The sequence below is a fragment of the Amblyomma mixtum genome, chromosome 4 (assembly GCF_055824585.1).
Source record: "Amblyomma mixtum isolate Tamu chromosome 4, ASM5582458v1, whole genome shotgun sequence".
Classification (NCBI taxonomy): domain Eukaryota; kingdom Metazoa; phylum Arthropoda; class Arachnida; order Ixodida; family Ixodidae; genus Amblyomma; species Amblyomma mixtum.
Genome location: NC_143015.1, coordinates 59,184,596 through 59,202,810, shown reverse-complemented (window position 1 = coordinate 59,202,810; position 18,215 = coordinate 59,184,596). Strand labels below are relative to the sequence as shown.

General features: G+C 46.8%; 1 long non-coding RNA gene and 1 other non-coding gene across 2 annotated transcripts; both read right to left on the bottom strand.

Annotated features, from left to right (window-relative positions):
- Positions 1-2,394: 2,394 nt before the first annotated feature.
- LOC149346561 (uncharacterized) lies at positions 2,395-10,070 on the bottom strand. Its single transcript, XR_016292404.1, has 3 exons — positions 9,486-10,070; positions 8,118-8,225; positions 2,395-2,521 (listed from the first exon to the last, which is right to left on the bottom strand). It is a non-coding gene; the product is annotated as an uncharacterized LOC149346561 (long non-coding RNA).
- A 6,849-nt stretch (positions 10,071-16,919) lies between these two features.
- Positions 16,920-16,993, bottom strand: TRNAT-GGU (transfer RNA threonine (anticodon GGU)). The gene has a single exon. It is a non-coding gene; the product is annotated as a tRNA-Thr (tRNA).
- Between the last annotated feature and the right edge of the window lie 1,222 nt (positions 16,994-18,215).

Sequence of the window (18,215 nt, the reverse complement as noted above, 5' to 3'; positions counted from 1 at the left end):
CGCCTTTCTTGTCCAGCTGGGGCTTCTTAAATGTTAATAATTTATATTTTTGCTTATCACACGAGTAATTTATTGGACGAATCTGCACAATGATCGATTTTCGTGTACATGCCGACAAAAGCACTGTGGCTGCCATTTTCTCCACTGTCGGTGAGGCTTCCGCTACGGGTTGGTTGCATTCAAGACGTCCACAACGGCGTGGAACATCGCGTATGACTCAAACTTGTACGCGCGGCCTCGAATCGTAAGGTTCGCCTTGAGGCCGTCCTCGCCGAGGTCGTCGAATACGATGCACCGGTCGCTTGGGTACGCCTTCAGCAGCTCCGTCATCTGCGAGTGTCAATCAGTCATGATGCCCAATCTCACGGGGCACAGTGAATTCCCAGGAAAACTGGCGTCTGTGCCTTGCGCGACATTGATGGACGTTTGGATGAAACAACGTCCGCTTTCAACTTAAAGCGGAGTGCACCAACTGTTTGGTTGCCTTCATTGGCCACTAACACTTACCAATGCAAAACCAGACATTAAATAGGATTAACGTTATGTGATACAAGTTGCGGTATCTAGGATAAGTATTCATTTCGGACCCTGCAGCGCAGCATGATAATGATAAAGAGAATAGCAAAAGAGCAGACTAGACAAGCGGTTAATTCCAAGCTGTGAACACAGACCACATTACATAGTTCTCATCCTTTAGTCGGGCTTTCTTTGTATTATTTTCTTAAACATGACACCACAGGTTTCTACATAAAACACTTAATTATTAGCCGAGTAACGCTACTGAAGCGGCCTTACGTACTCGCTGCCAGCCGCTGCGATGAAAAAAGTAGCCTATAATTTCCCACGCTATCTGGTCATTGCCCTCGTGAGGAACATGCGCATCTTTTAGTATCGCCGTACAAGGGTTACAACGGCACTTTTAGCAGTGTTCCACCGTTTTTTTTTTTCGAACGATGCTTAAAAGGTCTCTGAAAAGGGTGTTCAAGGTTGCCAATAATACGCTTGTGTCGTGCAAAGTACAGGCCACATAGTGTTCATGCTGCATGCTGGACCTCAAAAAGCTAACCGATCATTTAAAATATGATTTTAACAAATCGAGCGCCTCATGGCTACCTACAGTGACGAGCTTTCGCCCGAATCTGCACGCAGCGCTTCATGCCGCACTCTAAGTCAACAGCGAAGGACGGCCATTGGTTCGCCGTGGCGCTTGCAGACCAACACTCTGTTGTGTCCTGCAATAGTGAAACATTTCGACCCCAAAACTGATGGGCGCTGCCCTCACTGTGGGGAAGTATCCGATACCTTCCACATGGTTTGGGCCTGTCAAAAGAATCCTTCCCTTCCCCTCAATCCTTCCCCTTCCCGAGAGGCATGGGAGGCAGCCCTGCTGAACTGCTCGGGGCTGGAGTCTCAAAGGGGTCTAGTCCAACGGGCGCGAGTAGCGGCCTTGGCCAGCGGGGTCTCGGACTAAGGACTCCACCTATGTAAAGGGCCATTTTTGGTCTGCAAACTAGAGCACTGCACGGGCCTCAATCTGAAGCCCAATCCCGGCCCGGGCCCGAGACCTGAAGCCCGAGCCCGGCCCAGGCCCGCGGCTTCAAGCCCGGGCCCGGCCCAGGCCCGCTAAATTATCACTCTGGCGAGCCCGGCCCGGCCCGTGAATCCCGGAGTGAAGCCCAGCCCGGGCCCGGCCCGGCCCGTTTCACAGTAACGCTTGAGGTATACTGCTCACTCTGAGCAAGTAGACTGCTACTAGACCGATAAGAGACTGGCCGACAAAGGTTCTGAAACCACAGTTTGGCTTGCAGAAAGTTGGTTCTTTTTATCCCAGAAGGAAGTGATTAAGAGTAGTGCTCGCCAGGCCCTCCCTATTGAAAATACTGAACGTGGATTCTGCGTGCCTATCTTTGCGTGTTTATTGCCACGCACATTGTGACGATTGAGCGAGGTCGCAGAACGCGAGACATATTTCACACAATTTGCGCAAGCCGAGCAAGCTCGCAAATGCGACACATCTGTCACATAAAGTGCGCAAGCCGCGTAAGGCTCGTACAGCAGGAGACATCCTCGCGTGATATGCGCAAGCCGGGTGGGGCTTCCAGAATGTCCGAGAGCCAAGGGTGAGTCCCAGAATGTTCAAGAGCCTTGTCTGGCTCACAGAGCACTAGACAGTGTCAAATGGAGTTACCATCATGATACCGATAATACCTTGCATGGCTGCAAGGCTCCTACATCACTGCTCAACACGTTACGCCAATGCCCTACCTAAAGGCCTCCTCACCTGTCTGTCACTGCCTCATTCAGCATGCATGTTGTGAGATAACAAGCTTTGCAGCAATGTTCGTGGGATGACTCTCATGTGTGTAGCATGCTTGCAAAAGGACATAGATAAGGTCACCTTAACTGGCTTTATTAATGCCACATCCCTCATGACGGGTGCCACACAGTGGCTAAACAATTTCTTCAGCTTCTCCAAGTCCAGCAGGTTGGCGTCTTGATCCAGGTTCTCACTATGCAGCACCTGCAAAAAGGTAGCAGTATATGCAAAAAAATTCAGTTAATTTGTTTTCTCGAAATTCCAGAAAAGGGCACAAGTAGTTCTTCCATTAATGAACTAATGATGATTTCGAAAAGTATCAGGTTTGAAATACAGACATTGGAAAACCCGACTCAAGCACGCAGGCTGCTCAGCATCAAACCTGCACAAAATCTAATAACCGTGTCACACAGGCATTTTGAAGGCTTTCAAATGGCCATCAACTCAGTGGCACTTGAATGCAGCTAAATGGGCATTTCCAATAGCCACAGAGTCCCTAGAACAGTGTGGACATCTATCAAGATTTTGAAGGCTTTTCAGTGGTAGAAATTTGCACTCAGACATGGAGCACTCGCAACTTACACTAAGGAATAAAATCAAAGCAATTTAATCGCTGAAAGAATACTCAACATGAAATGTACAACTTATTTCACTGAAAAAAAAGAAGGCTGGCCACAAAACACTGCAGCAAGCGGATTATCACTGTTGCCAATAGCACAAAAACAATGAATACCACCTTTTCAAAACTGCGTGAGTGCTACAACAGCTTCCCAGCAAAATTATCAACTGTGACAGTGGCTCCACAGCAGTTTGGTGCGAGATGATGAAATATCTCTACGGCGATCAAGTATTCTGTGTAGCAGCGGCATAACTCCCGAGTTGAAGTGCAAATCTCAAAGCTCAATCTCCCACCTTAACTGTTATCTTTAAATACATATTTAAATTCATTGCAGCATGCTGCAGAAGTATGTGGTCAGATCATTCGAGAGGATACCTGCAAGCTATCTCAGGAGACGAAAGATCTGATGAAGGAACGCCAAAGCATCAGGACGTCTAACTTCAGAGATAGAATAGGACTAGGAGAGCTATCGAAGTTAATTATAAGTGCAAGGTAGCCAACATAAGAAAGTTTAACATGGAGAAAACCTAGCATGCTCTAAAGCATGGAGGTAGCCTAAAATCAGTGAAGAGAAAACTAATCACTGGTAAAAACCAGATGTATGCGCTGAAAGACAAAGAGGGCAATGTCATAAGCAATATGGATAAGATAGTTAAAGTAGCCGAAGAGTTCTACACAAATCTCGACAGTAGTGAATGTAATCAGAAGGTTACAGAGAGAGGCAGTAGAGCACAGCAATGGGACACCAGCCAGTAACGAGGGAGGAAGTAAAGAAAGCCTCAGGAGCAATGCAAAGGGGTAAAGCAGCTGGTGAGGATCAGGTAACAGCAGATTTGTTGAAGGATGGAGGAGAGATTATGCTAGAGAAACTAGCCACCCTGCATACGCTTGCCTCGTGACCACGAGCGTATCAGGAGCTTGAAAGAATGCGAACATTATTTTAATTCATAAGAAAGAAGATGTCAAGGACTTGAAGATTTACAGACCGATCAGCTTACTATCCATTGTCTACAAGGTATTTACTAAGGTAATCACTAATAGACTCAGGACAACCTTCGAATTCAATCAATCAAATGATCAGGCAGGCTTTCATAAAGGATACTCAACGAGAGACCACATTCATGCAATCAATCAGGTGATAGAGAAATGGGCAGAATACAACCAACCCCAATATATAGCCTTCATTGACTACCAGACAGCAATTGACTCGGTGGAACCACAGCTGTCATGCAGGCATTGTGGAATCAGGGTGTAGAAGAGTGTTATGTGAAAATATTGGAAGATATTTATAACGACTGCACCGCTACCATAGTTCTCCATAAGGTCAGCAATAAAATTCCAATAAGGCAAGGTGTCAGGCAGGGAGACACGATTTCACCAATGCTATTCACTGCCTGTTTACAGGAGGTATTCCGGGGCCTGAAATGGGAACAGTTGGGGAGAAGAGTTACTGGAGAATACCTAAGTAATTTGAGATTCCCTGATGGCATTGCCTGGCTAAGCCACTCAGGATATGAACTGCAAAGCATGATGAATGAGTTAGACAGGCAGAGCAGAATTGTGGGGCTAGAAATGAACACGCAGAAAACCAAAGTAATGCTCAACAGCCTAGCAAGGGAACAGCAGTTCACAATTGGTAGCGAGGTGCTAGAAGTAGTAAGAGGATATGTATACTTAGTGCAGGTAGTGACCGCTGATCCGGATCATGAGAGGGAAATAACTAGAAGAATAAGAACGGGGTGGAGCGCATATGGCAGGTTCTCTCAGATCGTGAAAGCCAGTTGCCAATATCCCCCAAGAGAAAAGTCTAACACAGCTGTATCTTACTGGTACTCACCTATGGGGCAGAAATGTGGAGGCTAACAATGAGGGTTCAGCTTAATTCAAGGACAACGCAGCGAGCTATGGAAAGAAAAATGATAGGTCTAACGTTAAGAGATCGGAAGCGGGCGGAGTGGGTGAGGGAAAAAACGCGGGTTAATGAAATCCTATTTGAAATCAAAAGGAAGAAATGGGCTCGGGCAGGGAATGTAAGGCGAAGGCAAGACAACCGCTGGTCCTTGAGGGTAACAGAGTGGATTCCATGAGAAGGTAAATGTAGCAGGGGGCGGCAGAAAATTAGGTGGGCGGATGAGATTAAGAAGTTTGCGGGGATACGGTGGCCACAACTGGCAGAGGACAGGGTTAATTGGAGAGACATGGGAGAGGTTTTGCCCTGCAGTGCGTGTAGTCAGGCTGCTGCTGATGATGATGATGACAGCCTGAGCACACCTACAAAGTAAAACTGTGAACTCGACCCAGCAGCACTTTACTGTGTTGAAAGAGAACAGGTACAATTGAATTACTGCATTACCTTGTTATCATTAAAAAGTACAGGGCTCTAAGGACTTCCTAATTTACATCGAAACGAATGGTTTACAGTGAACTTTCACGGATTACACTAACAGGCACTGAAAATCCAACACAGCTGCCCAAGAGAATATTAGGCAGCCGCGCTAGCCTTCTTTTGCGCTATGCTACCTGATACCAGATTAAGATTCGAGAGCAATTTACTCATACTCTAGCACTGGGATACGTTATGCCCCAGACTGATGCAGCTGTCTTACTAAAGGCAGAGAAGCTTTCAGTGTGGGTCATGTGTGCTGTGGCGTGAACACATGCACAGGATCGCCTGCTACCATTCAAGTCCTCTGTGTACACAAATGCAGGTGCAATAGAAAACCCACATCACAAATTTGGCTAGTCTGGTCGGCCAAGCATGGGCCAGCTGATAGCACGAAGCAGCAGGTGCGACACATACCATCATCATCAGCCTGACTAGGCCCACTGCAGGGCAAAGGACTCACCCATGTCTCCACATTAACCCTGTCCTTTGCTAGGTGTGGCCACCATATCCCCGTACACTTCTTAACCTCATCCGCCCATCTAAGTTTCTGCCGCCCCCTGCTATGCTTGCATTCTTTTGGAATCCACTCCATTACCCTTAAGGACCAGCGGTTATGTTGTCTTCCCATTACAAGCCCCGCCCAGGCCCATTTTTTCCTCTTAATTTCAAGTAGCATGTCATTAACCCGCGTTTGTTCCCTCACCCACTCCGCCCCCTTTTGGTCTCGTAATGTTAGACTTATCATTTTTCTTTCCATAGCACACTTTGCTGTCCTTATTGTTTGGCACGTGTTTTTTTCTTTGTAATAAGGCATAAAGTATTATACATGAATTACCACATGGCATCCTCCTATGACCGCTAAATAATTTATAATCAAATTTCTTTCTCCTGCTGTATTTGTTTCGGTTTCGACAGCTGAATGATGGCTGTGACGTCAAAGCGAGGTTATTGGTCACGTGAGGCATGAAAAACTGCAATACAATTGGTACTTCTGGCTCTTAAGGAATGCTGGTGTCAGCGCTGTAGCGAATTAAAATGATGAAGCAGCGATTATAAGTGCAGTTTTACCACGCCTCACGTGACCTATAACCTCTCTTTGATGTCATAGCCATAGTCAAATTGTTGACCGAAACAGGATGGCAGAAAAAGTTGATTATAAATTATTCAGCGGTCTCACGCGAATACCAGATGGTGATTCATGCATAGTAGTGTCTTCCGCAGCATTATAGAGAAGAAAACATGCCACCAAGATTAGGTGTCTATACTCTTTTAAGCTGAACTCTTTTAATTAGCCTCCACATTTCTGTCCCAAAAGTGAGAAACATGCAGGCTAAAGAAAAGATTTCAGCTTAAGTACCAAAGTGGCTCTAATCACACGATGAAGCGGAAAAACTCTCGACACTTGAACAGAGAACAAATAGGAATACCAACAAAATTTTAGATTCTTGTAAGGCTATCAAGCATTTCTGAATATTGTAAACTGCACTTTCACACATACAGTACGCATGTATGCCAAGCTCACATTCAGTAGCCCTGTTTTCCGGCTGTAGTTATCACGGTCTGAGCTCAGTTACAGATTTAAAACCAGCCAAAAGATGCAACACAGGAAAAGAGAAGAAAACAGGTTGGACTATCAATTGAATTTTTTGTGAAGGAAAAGAAGGCTCGCATGAAGATGCGCCACACATGACCCACACCAGCGAAAGGCAGGACAACAAATAACTGTCACTGATATACAAGCACGTCATCTAAAAGAGAAAATTCTTTCCGTTGAAGATTGACTAATGGCTTCGCTACTCATACAGCCAGTGCCTTGGAGATATGCATCAAATACCTTACAGATTTGTTTACCACTTCTATACACCACTGAAGTGTCACAGAAATCAGGCGTACACACTGATGGGTCATCTTATGATTTACACTCACGACATTGGCACTGTAGTGCCAGATTAGAAGCTGCCTTCCCCCTAAGGAGTTAGTGCTCACTCAGGAACACATTAAAGACACCTGCACATATCCCTGAAGTAGTTTCTTGCACAAGCTAGCGGAATGTGATAAACCACTTCCTGCAAGTCCTGAACCTAGTTTTATGGGATACCATACTGCTATCCCGGGTTTTAACAGCAGCGCAAAGGCCATCAACACAATGATTGGCGCAAAAATTACATTTAAAAATTTTCCCGACACTCGATTTGAACACATGAAGTCTACACAAAGGACTCCATGATAACCGTTCTGAGGTGAATGGCAGTTCAGCCTAGCCTCTGGAATCTGTGCCAAAAAAAAACGGAGTCAGCGCATCGCAATTTATTTCCGATATCAGCCGGTGCTGATGACAATTGTATGTTTTGCTTTCTCTGGCTTATAAAGCTCCACTTTCAGAAAAAGTGTCGTCTTTGTGGTTAGGATGCGGAACTTCATCATCACAGGTCAACTTCAGCTTGCCATCAGTGTCCTTTTAATGCCTCAAAGTTGAACAATAGCTCCATTCATAGAGGAGGGCTGTGCATAAATTTCGACCACCAAAGATTCTTTAACATGCACTGACATTGCATAACACACGAGCAAATATGCATTTCGCCTTGTCGAAACGAAGCCACCACAATTCAATCCCGCGTCTTTGGGCTCAGTAGCCGAACACCAATGCAGTAGCCCACAGCAGCAGGTGAAAAACAAAAGAGAGCCCTTAATAGGCAACCTAACTTGCAAAAATCAACATAACGAGGGGTCACACAAGTAGCAGTGGACTAGGAAAATAAAAGCTACTTGTGTCGGAAGATGTCTTCAGTGCTTACCTCAAAAGCCTGCTTGCTTGCTGGGCATCCTAGCACCAAGTGAAAGGCTGGCACAGCTATACTGGAGAGCTTGGAAGAGGCATTGCTGGTAAAGCTATGTGGAGCTTGCTGCAAGGTAAAAAGACACATTTAACAGCAGCACAGTGCAAAAAATGGACTAGAATCAAGCATGTAAGGCAAAATGCAAGGCACAAAAAGGAGCCGGTCGCAGAATGGAACACGACTGTTTAACCACATTTCGAAGTGGGCCAGGCAACAAGAAATTCATAACCACGGCAGTCATTCACAAGCTAGCCTCAGACGAGACATCACTTGCATATCGATATCCAGCATCGTTTCTACAATACATGCCACCATTCAAAAGAACAGACCACAGCAGAACGATATTTTCAGTAGAAGGCTGGTTTGCTTCAAATTCTGCATGCGTCCCTCAATTTGAAATCTGGCATGATTAGCACTGATTTCACATTCTCACAGGTATGATGAATTAATAGTGCCAATTGCAGAAAAACCACACTTTTTCCTTTAACATCAAATAAGGTATTGGAGAGGTACCTCAGCATATTTAAGTCAAAGTCAGATTTATTTGCGCCATTGGTTATAATCATGAAACAATTAAGTTTATTCTTCGTACATATTAAAGGCTCAATTACCCTTAAATTTCACTGCAACTTCGGGATTTAGGCCAAATGGAGCTAGGGCACTTGTGTGCATTTTGCAGTTGTCTGTACCATTTCAGCTCCGAGCCAAAGTATGAAAAAGCGAATGCCAAAATAGAGGCGAAAAACTTCAGAGCAATTTGTTTTTATCTCACCGTTCTGCTATTCAAGGCTCGACTACACTGGCTCGGCTATAAGTACGAACGCAGCTGGATCATACGGAGCTTCGTACCTTAAATACACAATTTATAAAAGTACAAGTGAAATACAAGTGAAATAGGAGGAAGCTCAATCCTAAGGCATACAGCTGAATCGCAGTCTACGTAGTTATACTGCTCGAGCGCTGTTACTTCAATTACAGCGTAACATGCGGCGAGAATGCAAAGCCCGGGCCGAAGATCTATTCGCGGGCACATATTCCATTCTCGGCGAGAGATGAATGGCAGTACGGCGGCAGTACGGCGCCGATATCGTGCACCCCGCGATCGGATCAGCTGTGCATATTTGCATGGCATACTGACCATGACCGTGTGACCACTGACACTACACGCGCATTCATGCCCGTGTGCCGCCAGCAAACAACCTTTCAGCGCTGCGTGCTGCCGCGATAGGCACTGCGTCTTCGCGTCTCTGTACTAGCTGTGTTGACGTGGCCAGTTGTGCGCAAAGGCTTTGAAATAATGAACAGGTTCGAAGAAAATTAACTTACCCCCAAGATGCGAGATGTCACCCGGGTAGTGGTCTCCCACCAGCTGCTCCGCCATGGAGGAAATGAGCCCCGCCGTCAGCATAGCGTTTCCAGTGAAGGCGCGCAAAGGACGACGCGCTATCCGTCGAGCCCGCTGACGCACGCTATAAACACAGGTTTAGCGAATTTCACTGCTGTCGGCACATCACATATCGGAAGAGTGACAAATGCTCATGCCAGCGATGGTTCACGCCCTCGGCACCACAAAGGAGGACCACGACCGACCACGACAAACGTAGCAACGCTGTCCGCCATGCTGTCCCTTCCCAGACGCTGCGTTCGTTGGCTAGCGCTTCGGCCAGTTCCGGCTTCCTTCGGCCCGTTTAGAAAGGCATCGCCTCCAGGCATTCCTCCAGGTCGTCTCTTTCGGGCTCTATGCTTTGGGCAGTGCGATAGCAAAGGATTAAAACCAAATGAAACTTTCGTTACAAAAATAATTAAGTTCTTGTGCACATATTAGCATTAAAAACTTGAGAAATTTGTGACGCGTGGACGCATGAATATGCGTGTCGGTACATGCGTGCGTGCGTGCGTGCGTGAGTGGGCAAGGTCTAGCGCGTCAAATCCAAAGCCTATCCGACATGCTGCATGGTTTCTGAGATCACCGCCGTGGCCGTGAGCTTCGCTTGTTTTCTGGTGCTGCTGCTGGGCGGTCTTGTGCGCCACTGTTACTGTGCTGGAATCGCAAAAGAAGAAGGATTACCGGTGTGTGCTGCCGGTGGGCGCGCTCTCATCCAAGAGTAGTAGCAGCTCCCAATTAAGCGATCCGTCGGGGCATATGTGTTATGGTTGTCTGGTCGACAACGATAATGAGGTCAGCAGTGCGGTGCCGTCGTTTGATGAGTCGAACCTTTCGGCCTATTGCTCTGCTAACTTTGTTGCAAAAATGCCTGGCTCATAAGCAGCGACAGTGGCCATTGTTTCTGTGGTGTGTTTCGATTACAAGACGGCGCCCTTCTACAGTGTGGCTTCCTTGGAAACTTAGTCGGCGGTGTGCCTGCAACGCCTGTCGCTGTCAGCTCAAACTGACCGCCTGCGAGCGCTGCCTTCTTTTGCGATGTGAACGGTGACGGGACACTTACTGCCTGTGGCCGGAGCTTATAGCAAAAGCGAAGAGTGTTTTCTGTGAAGGTTTGACGAAGTGCGTGTGTCAGTCTGGACCCTTAGCAAGTCATACGAGATGCGACATGCAAAAGTGGTCCACCAGTCGCTTCAGCAGAAAGGAGTGCGGATGTTTTTTACGTTACTTCAATCTAGAACTGCCCATGCAAATATTTCAACTCGTCTCTTGCCTAAACAGCATAGTAAAGAAGCTAAAGCAACAAAACTGCTGTTTCCATGCTGTATATTGATTCCGCACTCGTGCTAGAGGTGGGAAATATGTAGCAGTTATTGGCGGAGTTACAGCCTATGAAGCACGTGCAGCTTCATGTAACTGCAGGTTAGGATATGCGCCTTACTTGGTATTGACTTTGTGACCAGACATAGCCATTTGTCAACTAAAAGAAATTTTCTTGCTATAGGATTCTGCAGCATTATGTATGCTTCTGGACACTGAATACCGGGTGCGTCACCTCTCTTGAAAGCACTCAGATTTGTGTACTTATCAGTACGTTTGAGATGAGAAAATTTTATCAGCTTCTTTTCTTTATTTTATAATTAGCTACACAGCATGTTGCAAAAAAAATGTTTTAAGGAAAAGTATTTCAGTTTAGAGTAGAACAGTTCAACAAAGTTGTTTTGGGCATTCTGGTAACTTCAAGATGGTATTTGATGGTTGCATACAGACGCGCAAGTCAAACCTCAAAGGGCATCAAACTTAACAGTACCGCTGAGCTTATCCTTTCGTGCTTTTTATGTGTGTGTAGATCACGTGGGGAAGTTCAGTATTGGATGTTGGATTTCATAGTTCTGCTACAACTTTTATCTTCCTTTCTACACATGAAACATGACTGAACTTGATTACATTCCCCAAGCAAATACCTGACGCCTTACAAGCGTTCCTTACTGTGCACAGTTGTCCCAGTGCATTATATCCACTCATGTGCAGCACACTGTTGTGTTGCTCTTGGTCTCCAAATGTGACTCTCAGCAATATGATGGAATCATAGTCCATCCAGATGGTCTTTGTGGTAGTGCAAATTTCAAAACAGATTGAAGAAGAATGAAGAGTGTGATACTTCATCATGCATCATGCAATGCTGGTGCTAATCAGGCAACATGTGTGGTATATATACTTCGCACATTTGAGATTCATTGGATTTGTTCTGGAGCCATACTGGGAATTAATTAATCGATCTGTGATTTGTCACTGAAATTGAGAGAGGGCACTAATTTCTGAACTTTTGACACCAACTGTGAATTCAAAACTGTCTTTTCATGTAGGCTTACATGGCTTTTTTACGTGTATGTAAATTTATGCTAATGACTTTGGAAATTGCTTTGGAAATGGTTTTAGAAATTGCCTCGTAACATTCCTGTTACAGCTCACAATTCGCTTTCTGCACGTCATGTTTGATTGAACCTGATTATATCCCCAAGCTTGTTTGTTGCACCTAACAGACACTGTTGCCCTTTCAGAGTTATTCCATTGATTGACTCCTTTCGAGTGCAAGCAACAAATGGTTGTGTTGCTTCTGATTTCGAAATATTGCTGTCTGCATGACGGGCGACAACATAAATGCTCTGGATGGCTTTCATCATGCATCTATAAGATATCTGTAACTTTCAGAATTGGTTAAAGGAAGAACTGAAGGATGCTGTAAGAGTCGTTAGAAGCTTGTTTTTTACATTATTTTATAATGAACTTGCAATGTTGACAAGTTCTTGCTCAGTGTGCATGTTGTCATGTACAGGTCCCTGCAGTTTCGAAGGGAACCATTTTGCACTAAAAGATAATTTTTTGGTTATTTGTTTGCTGAAGTTGAAAATGATTAATGGGTACTTACGCCAAGACGAAAATTATAAAACAGCAAAACGTGAGCTTATTGCTCATTATTGAGAAGTAATCATTAACTGAATGCTCGAACTTTGTTTGCTTTCACCCTAAATGGGCCTTTACAGTCTCGACAAGTTGCTACTAAGCAAGCAAACGCACACATGGCCACACGCAGCCTCACTGAGCTTGCTCAGTGTGCACATAAGCACGCACAGCTTCGGCAAGCCCCCTCTCAGCACGCAGATGTCCACGCACAGAGAGTTGTCCACGAGAGTCCACGATTTTTTACACACAAAGAGTGTGCGTGTACGTCTTTCAGCTCACAGTACGCGATCATGTACACACAGGACGCACAAATGCGTACAGGTAACGCACAATTTCTGCGCATTCGTGTGCAAAATGAACGTGATCGTACAAAAATCACTGTTCTCGTGCAAACTCACGCAGAGTTTTTTCAATAGGGCTCTTTTGGACAGTGATCTCGTGTAGGTGCGCGAAGATAAACTCGGAAGTTCCGAGAGCCAAATAAAAAGGGCTGCACACGCGCGTAATAGACTACTTTGCATTCCCCCATGATTTTAATCAGTTATATTTTGCCGCCCGCAAGTATAAACATTAAAGCTGCCTAGCAAACAGTGGAATGACATTTTTTTTAGTGAACGCGATCTCACAGGCTGAACTCATAGCCGAACTGGTCGCCTTTCAGCAAAAACGAAAAGCTAAAAGGCTTGAGTATTTCACGGTGTGCGGTTTGGAGACTATAAGCGTCCTAAACTAATATGTCCGTCATGAATGCATTTCTGATAGTGTATAGGTATGTTTTGGGATGACGAACGATCAGTGGCTGATTAAGACCGGTTAAATTTTTCTCTTGCTGGTGGAGCAGAAGATAACGCGCGAATCACGTGATAACTTACAGGGCAAAACGTCTGTCATGTCAACCAGGCTGAAGAAGCGAGGAGGGATAGATGTGGTTATGAGATGAGGTCATCAAACTCTCATGAGCTTTTGTGTCTATTTCATTTATGAGACGTTCCGGTCAGATGATCAAAAAGAAAACCAAACGCGCTATAGTTTGTCAATTCTCACATTAGAAAAATATAGCTATAAAATAAAAGCTATATTTTTGGGTCTTAAGGGCCCAAGGGGAGTCAAGCTGTAAGAGACACCGAAGCAGAGGGCACCGGATCATTTCGACCACCTGGGTTTCTTCAACGAGCAAATACAAAGTACAGTCTTTGTCAAAAGTAACCACGCTGCATGGTTGCTTCTAGCTCGTACAGTGGAGCCCTTACAGCTTACTTGAAGCTGTTATGGTCGTTAAAGGTAAGAACGGGGGGGGGGGGGTCTTCTTACCTTTCAACAACTTTTGGTCTTTAGGAAAGTCTCATGGGCTCCACTATACAAGCTAGAAGCAAACCATGCCGCCTGGTTACTTTTGACAAAGATGGCACATGGCTGTCACGCTGGTCGCCTGAACAGAAATGCGGCCGCCGAGGCTAGGAGCAAACCCTGAACCCCTGGCTCAGTAATCAAGCGCCTTGACCACTAAGCCACCACGGCGTGGAAATGAGGAAATAAATAAGTCAAAGAATAAAGCTTAGTTTTTTTCTCAGCCCGTACTATAACCCATAGCTCATCCGTATCGCTGCTCCAATGCCACAGTTATGTACTTCACTCTGCAATAGTGAATGAATAGTCGGACACCAGCCGTTTCTATACGGACCCAAGCCCGGCTCGGGTCCGCAACTTTAAGCACGAGCCCGGCCCGGGCCCGCAACTTCAGGCCCGGGCCCGGCCCAGGCCCGGCTAAAGTGATCATGTCCCGGCCCGGCCCAGCCCGCGGGCCGGGCCGGGCCCGGGCTTTCGGGCCGGCCCGAGCCCGTGCAGTGCACTACTGCAAGCTCTCCTTTTGTTTATTAAAAAGTTTTCACCACCACCACCGTGACGCCTCTTTCTGACTTCACGCAGCTCCCATGGCCGCGGCCGCAAGCTCCGCAAGCTCCGCAACCTCCCCCTCCTCCCGCGCACGTCGGCAGCTGGCGGAGGGACCGGGGGGGGGGGGGGAGGGGAGGGGCAGCAGGGATAGTTGTGCATAGGCGCCCTTTAACATCATAGGCATACCGCAACTTTATTGGGTGCTGAGAAATACTGCTCTGCCCGCTCGTTGTAGTCCCGCCTCGCCGATGTAAACTTCTCGCATCGATCCCAGAGAGGGCCGACCTGCATTTGGTCTGTGGTGGGTATTTCATCTTTTTCTCAGGTTAATATAGCTCTACTCCACTGAAACTTTGAATCCCTTAGAGTGCAACCCTCGGAGTCTAACTGTACCACGGTATAATAGAGGCCACATTATTGAGAGCGCTCCTGCGGCACATAAGTGCCCTTTGGTTATCGCGTGGGCGAAATTTCCTTCTGGGCGCAAGACTGTCATACTATGACGACCGCATTCAATGTTTGCATTTTCCGCTCTTCGTCATTGGCTAAAGCCAATCCACACCCCTGCTCTCGCTGCTGGTGGTGATGAATTAAAATGCTTGACAGTTTCGGCAGATTTATTGATGTGGTTGCATGTGGTTGCGGTCCCAAGTCCGGCACTGCAATGCCTGCCGCTGAAGGTCCGAACTCTGTCAAAAAGTTGCACCTGGCCCCCGAGGTTTCAGCTGGATGCAGCCGCCTACCATCCCTCCCTCGTCGACTAAGCCATTAGTTCAATTTTTGATTTTTAGTTTTGGCAGACGCACACAATACGATATAGGTCCGCCTACCTTCTGAAGAACTGCCTATCTTTATTGTGAGATGCCGGGTCCACTGCGTCTAACTTGGTTGATTAGAGGTCTGTGTTCAATCGTCTGAGATGAACTTCCTGTTTATTGCTGAGGCCCATAGCCGGAGATGAACAACTTCTACGTTCTAATTTTTGGTGTCACAGTAGGTCTGCACGTTTTATGAGTACATTTTGAGTATTCTAGCTCATTGGGGGAAAAATGAGGAACCCGGAGAGAATATGCTCGGTCGGCATTGGGTGCACACTGATCCCCAACGTTCTCTTGATGACCAGGTACACGAACTGGGTATTTGATTTACGATATGTTCTTTGCGCTTTAGAGTATACGCGCAGCCAGCAAGGTAATCTTCCCTTTAGCAAAGTTTCGGTATTCCGCTTGCAAATCGGGGATTATGTTCTGTGAGCTTGCAGGGGTCGCGCTAAGGCAATAAACAGCCGCAATCGTCCACCAATCCAAAACAGTGAATGGCCTTACTTTCCGAGCCCGTGACATAACACACGCGGAGGATATCGCCATTGTGTTGGCTGCATCAGATTCCAATTCAAAAACAATTATTTCCGACTCGCGAAGGGCATGTCGGCACGTCGAGCAGGCCTGGGTACCGTATCTAGCCTACCGCATTCTCCAAAACAGCGTCTACACCGGTGACCCCGCGCACCGGCGTATCGTTTGGGCTCCCGCTCACATGGGCCTTGAGGGAAATGAGGCAGCTGACGCCGCCGCTCGCGCGCTCTCTCACCGGACATTCCCGTCCGACCCTGACGATCAGGAACTCGAATTTATTCCAGCTTACACCTTCAAAGACATCGTTTTACTCTATCAATCTGGCCATGGTCTTTATCCCCGCCCGTGTAATGGTCTCTCAAAGGCGGAGGAGCGGCTTCTGCTCCGCCTGTATACTAATACTTTGCTGTGCCCGGCAGCTCTGAAACACTTCTACCCTTCTTTCTCGGGCAGCTGTCCGCACTGTGCGGAGAAGTCTTCGGACATCTACCACATGGTGTGGGCCTGCCCCTCCAACCCTGCTATCCCCCCTCACCCCAACCCAACCCGGGAGGACTGGGAGGCGACCCTGCTCGGCTGCTCTGACCTGCAGGTCCAACGGGCCTTCGTAGCGCGAGCCCGGGCGGCGGCCGATGCCACTGGGGTCTCGAACTAGGGACCTCCACCTAGTATTTGTAAGGGCTGGCCCCCTCTGGGTCATCTCATGCATAACCTCCTGTATTATACCTGTACATAAATGTTTTCCACCACCACCACCTCTGATTCAGTGGAGTACCGCTCACTGAACCGGCTGAAGCATGAACGTTGGGCCACAGCGACTGTGACTGGAAGTAGAATATATTTGGCAGAATAATTACTTTATATCGGCTCTGACCATATCCAGATATTTTCGCCATGACATTCCACTGTATTCACGTGTCATTTTTTTTTTCATCTTGCACTTAGCATGACGCCTCAAGCGGTAAGACTGATTAAAGGAGAAACTTTATGAATGAAAGAGGAGGCTGAAATCCGGCTGGTCAAATGTTTAGGGGAATCCCCCAAGGTGGAGTAAATTTGTAATAATGGAGTAATTACTCATTGGCATCCACCCAAGCGCAGCCATACGGCTACAAAGGAAAGCTACTCAGCTTTCTCAGAAACTTCGTAGTTAAAGAAAAATTCATCCTGGTCCGGGGTTCGAACCCGGGACCACCGCTTCACCGGAGCAGTCGCTCTACCAACTGAGCTAACCGGGAAGGCAAGCTTATGGTATGGCGAGAGCGAATTGACCAATAACTCGAAGTGGGAACAGGTTCGAACCCCGGACCAGGACGAATTTTTCTTTAACTACGAAGTTTCTCAGAAAGCTGTATAGTTTTCCTTTTTAGCCGTATGGCTGCGCTTGGGTGGATGCCAATGAGTAATTACCCCCTTATTAAAAATTTACTGCACCTTGGGGGATTCCCCTAAACATTTGACACAGTTACCACTTCGAGTTATTGATCAATTCGCTCTCGCCCTACCATAAGCTTGTCGTCCCGGTTAGCTCAGTTGGTAGAGCGACTGCTCCGGTGAAGCAGTGGTCCCCGGTTTGAACCCCGGACCAGGACGAATTTTTCTTTAGCTACGAAGTTTCTGAGAAAGCTGTATAGCTTTCCTTTGTAGCCGTATGGCTGCGCTTGGGTGGATGCCAATGAGTAATTACTCCCTTATTACAAAATCCGGTTGTTACCCAAAAATAAAAGGCGCTACCTATAAAGCATGCGCATGCGCAAAGACGCCATCCCAATCTGCACCCCTGGCCACTGTGATACGGAAACGCTGCCGTCGCCACCACTTCCCGGTTCCTTGACGTCGTTCGATTCTAGCTGACGCGATGCCACACTTTTCATTCGGTCTTCCGCATTCGCTAAGCCTAACGAGAGATGGGTGTGGAGGCGCTTCAGCCAGCGCTAATCAGCAAGAAATATTGAAATCGAATATAATCGATATATTAGACTAGCCCGTGACTAGTGCCGGTATGCCGGTATGCCGGTATACAAGAAGACCCGAACCTTGTACTTAAACATCACGGCATCGTCGTAGGCAAAAAACCTCTGTAGCCGTCCGGCAGGACCGGGGTACCTCCAGTAATGAGTATGCGTGATGTTGTCATAGTAGCAGACCATGTTGTGTGCCTGCACGGGGTACTTGACCATGGAGTTGCGAAAGTGAACTGCGTACACACGAAACGTCGAGTTATTAGTCACTAAACAAAAGGAATGGGCCGGTCGTAACTCACCTATTGCAAGCATGTTCTTGCTGCAAAGTTCACGGGACTACCGCTTCTGCTGATAAGATGACCCGACTACCCAATGGGCACTGGAACTCCCTCTCACATCCTGTACATGTCCCGAACGTCCGCAGTACGTCCATGGGAGTTTTAATGTCCACTGGGTAGTGCTATATTAAGTGGAGGCTCGTAATGTAATTGAAATA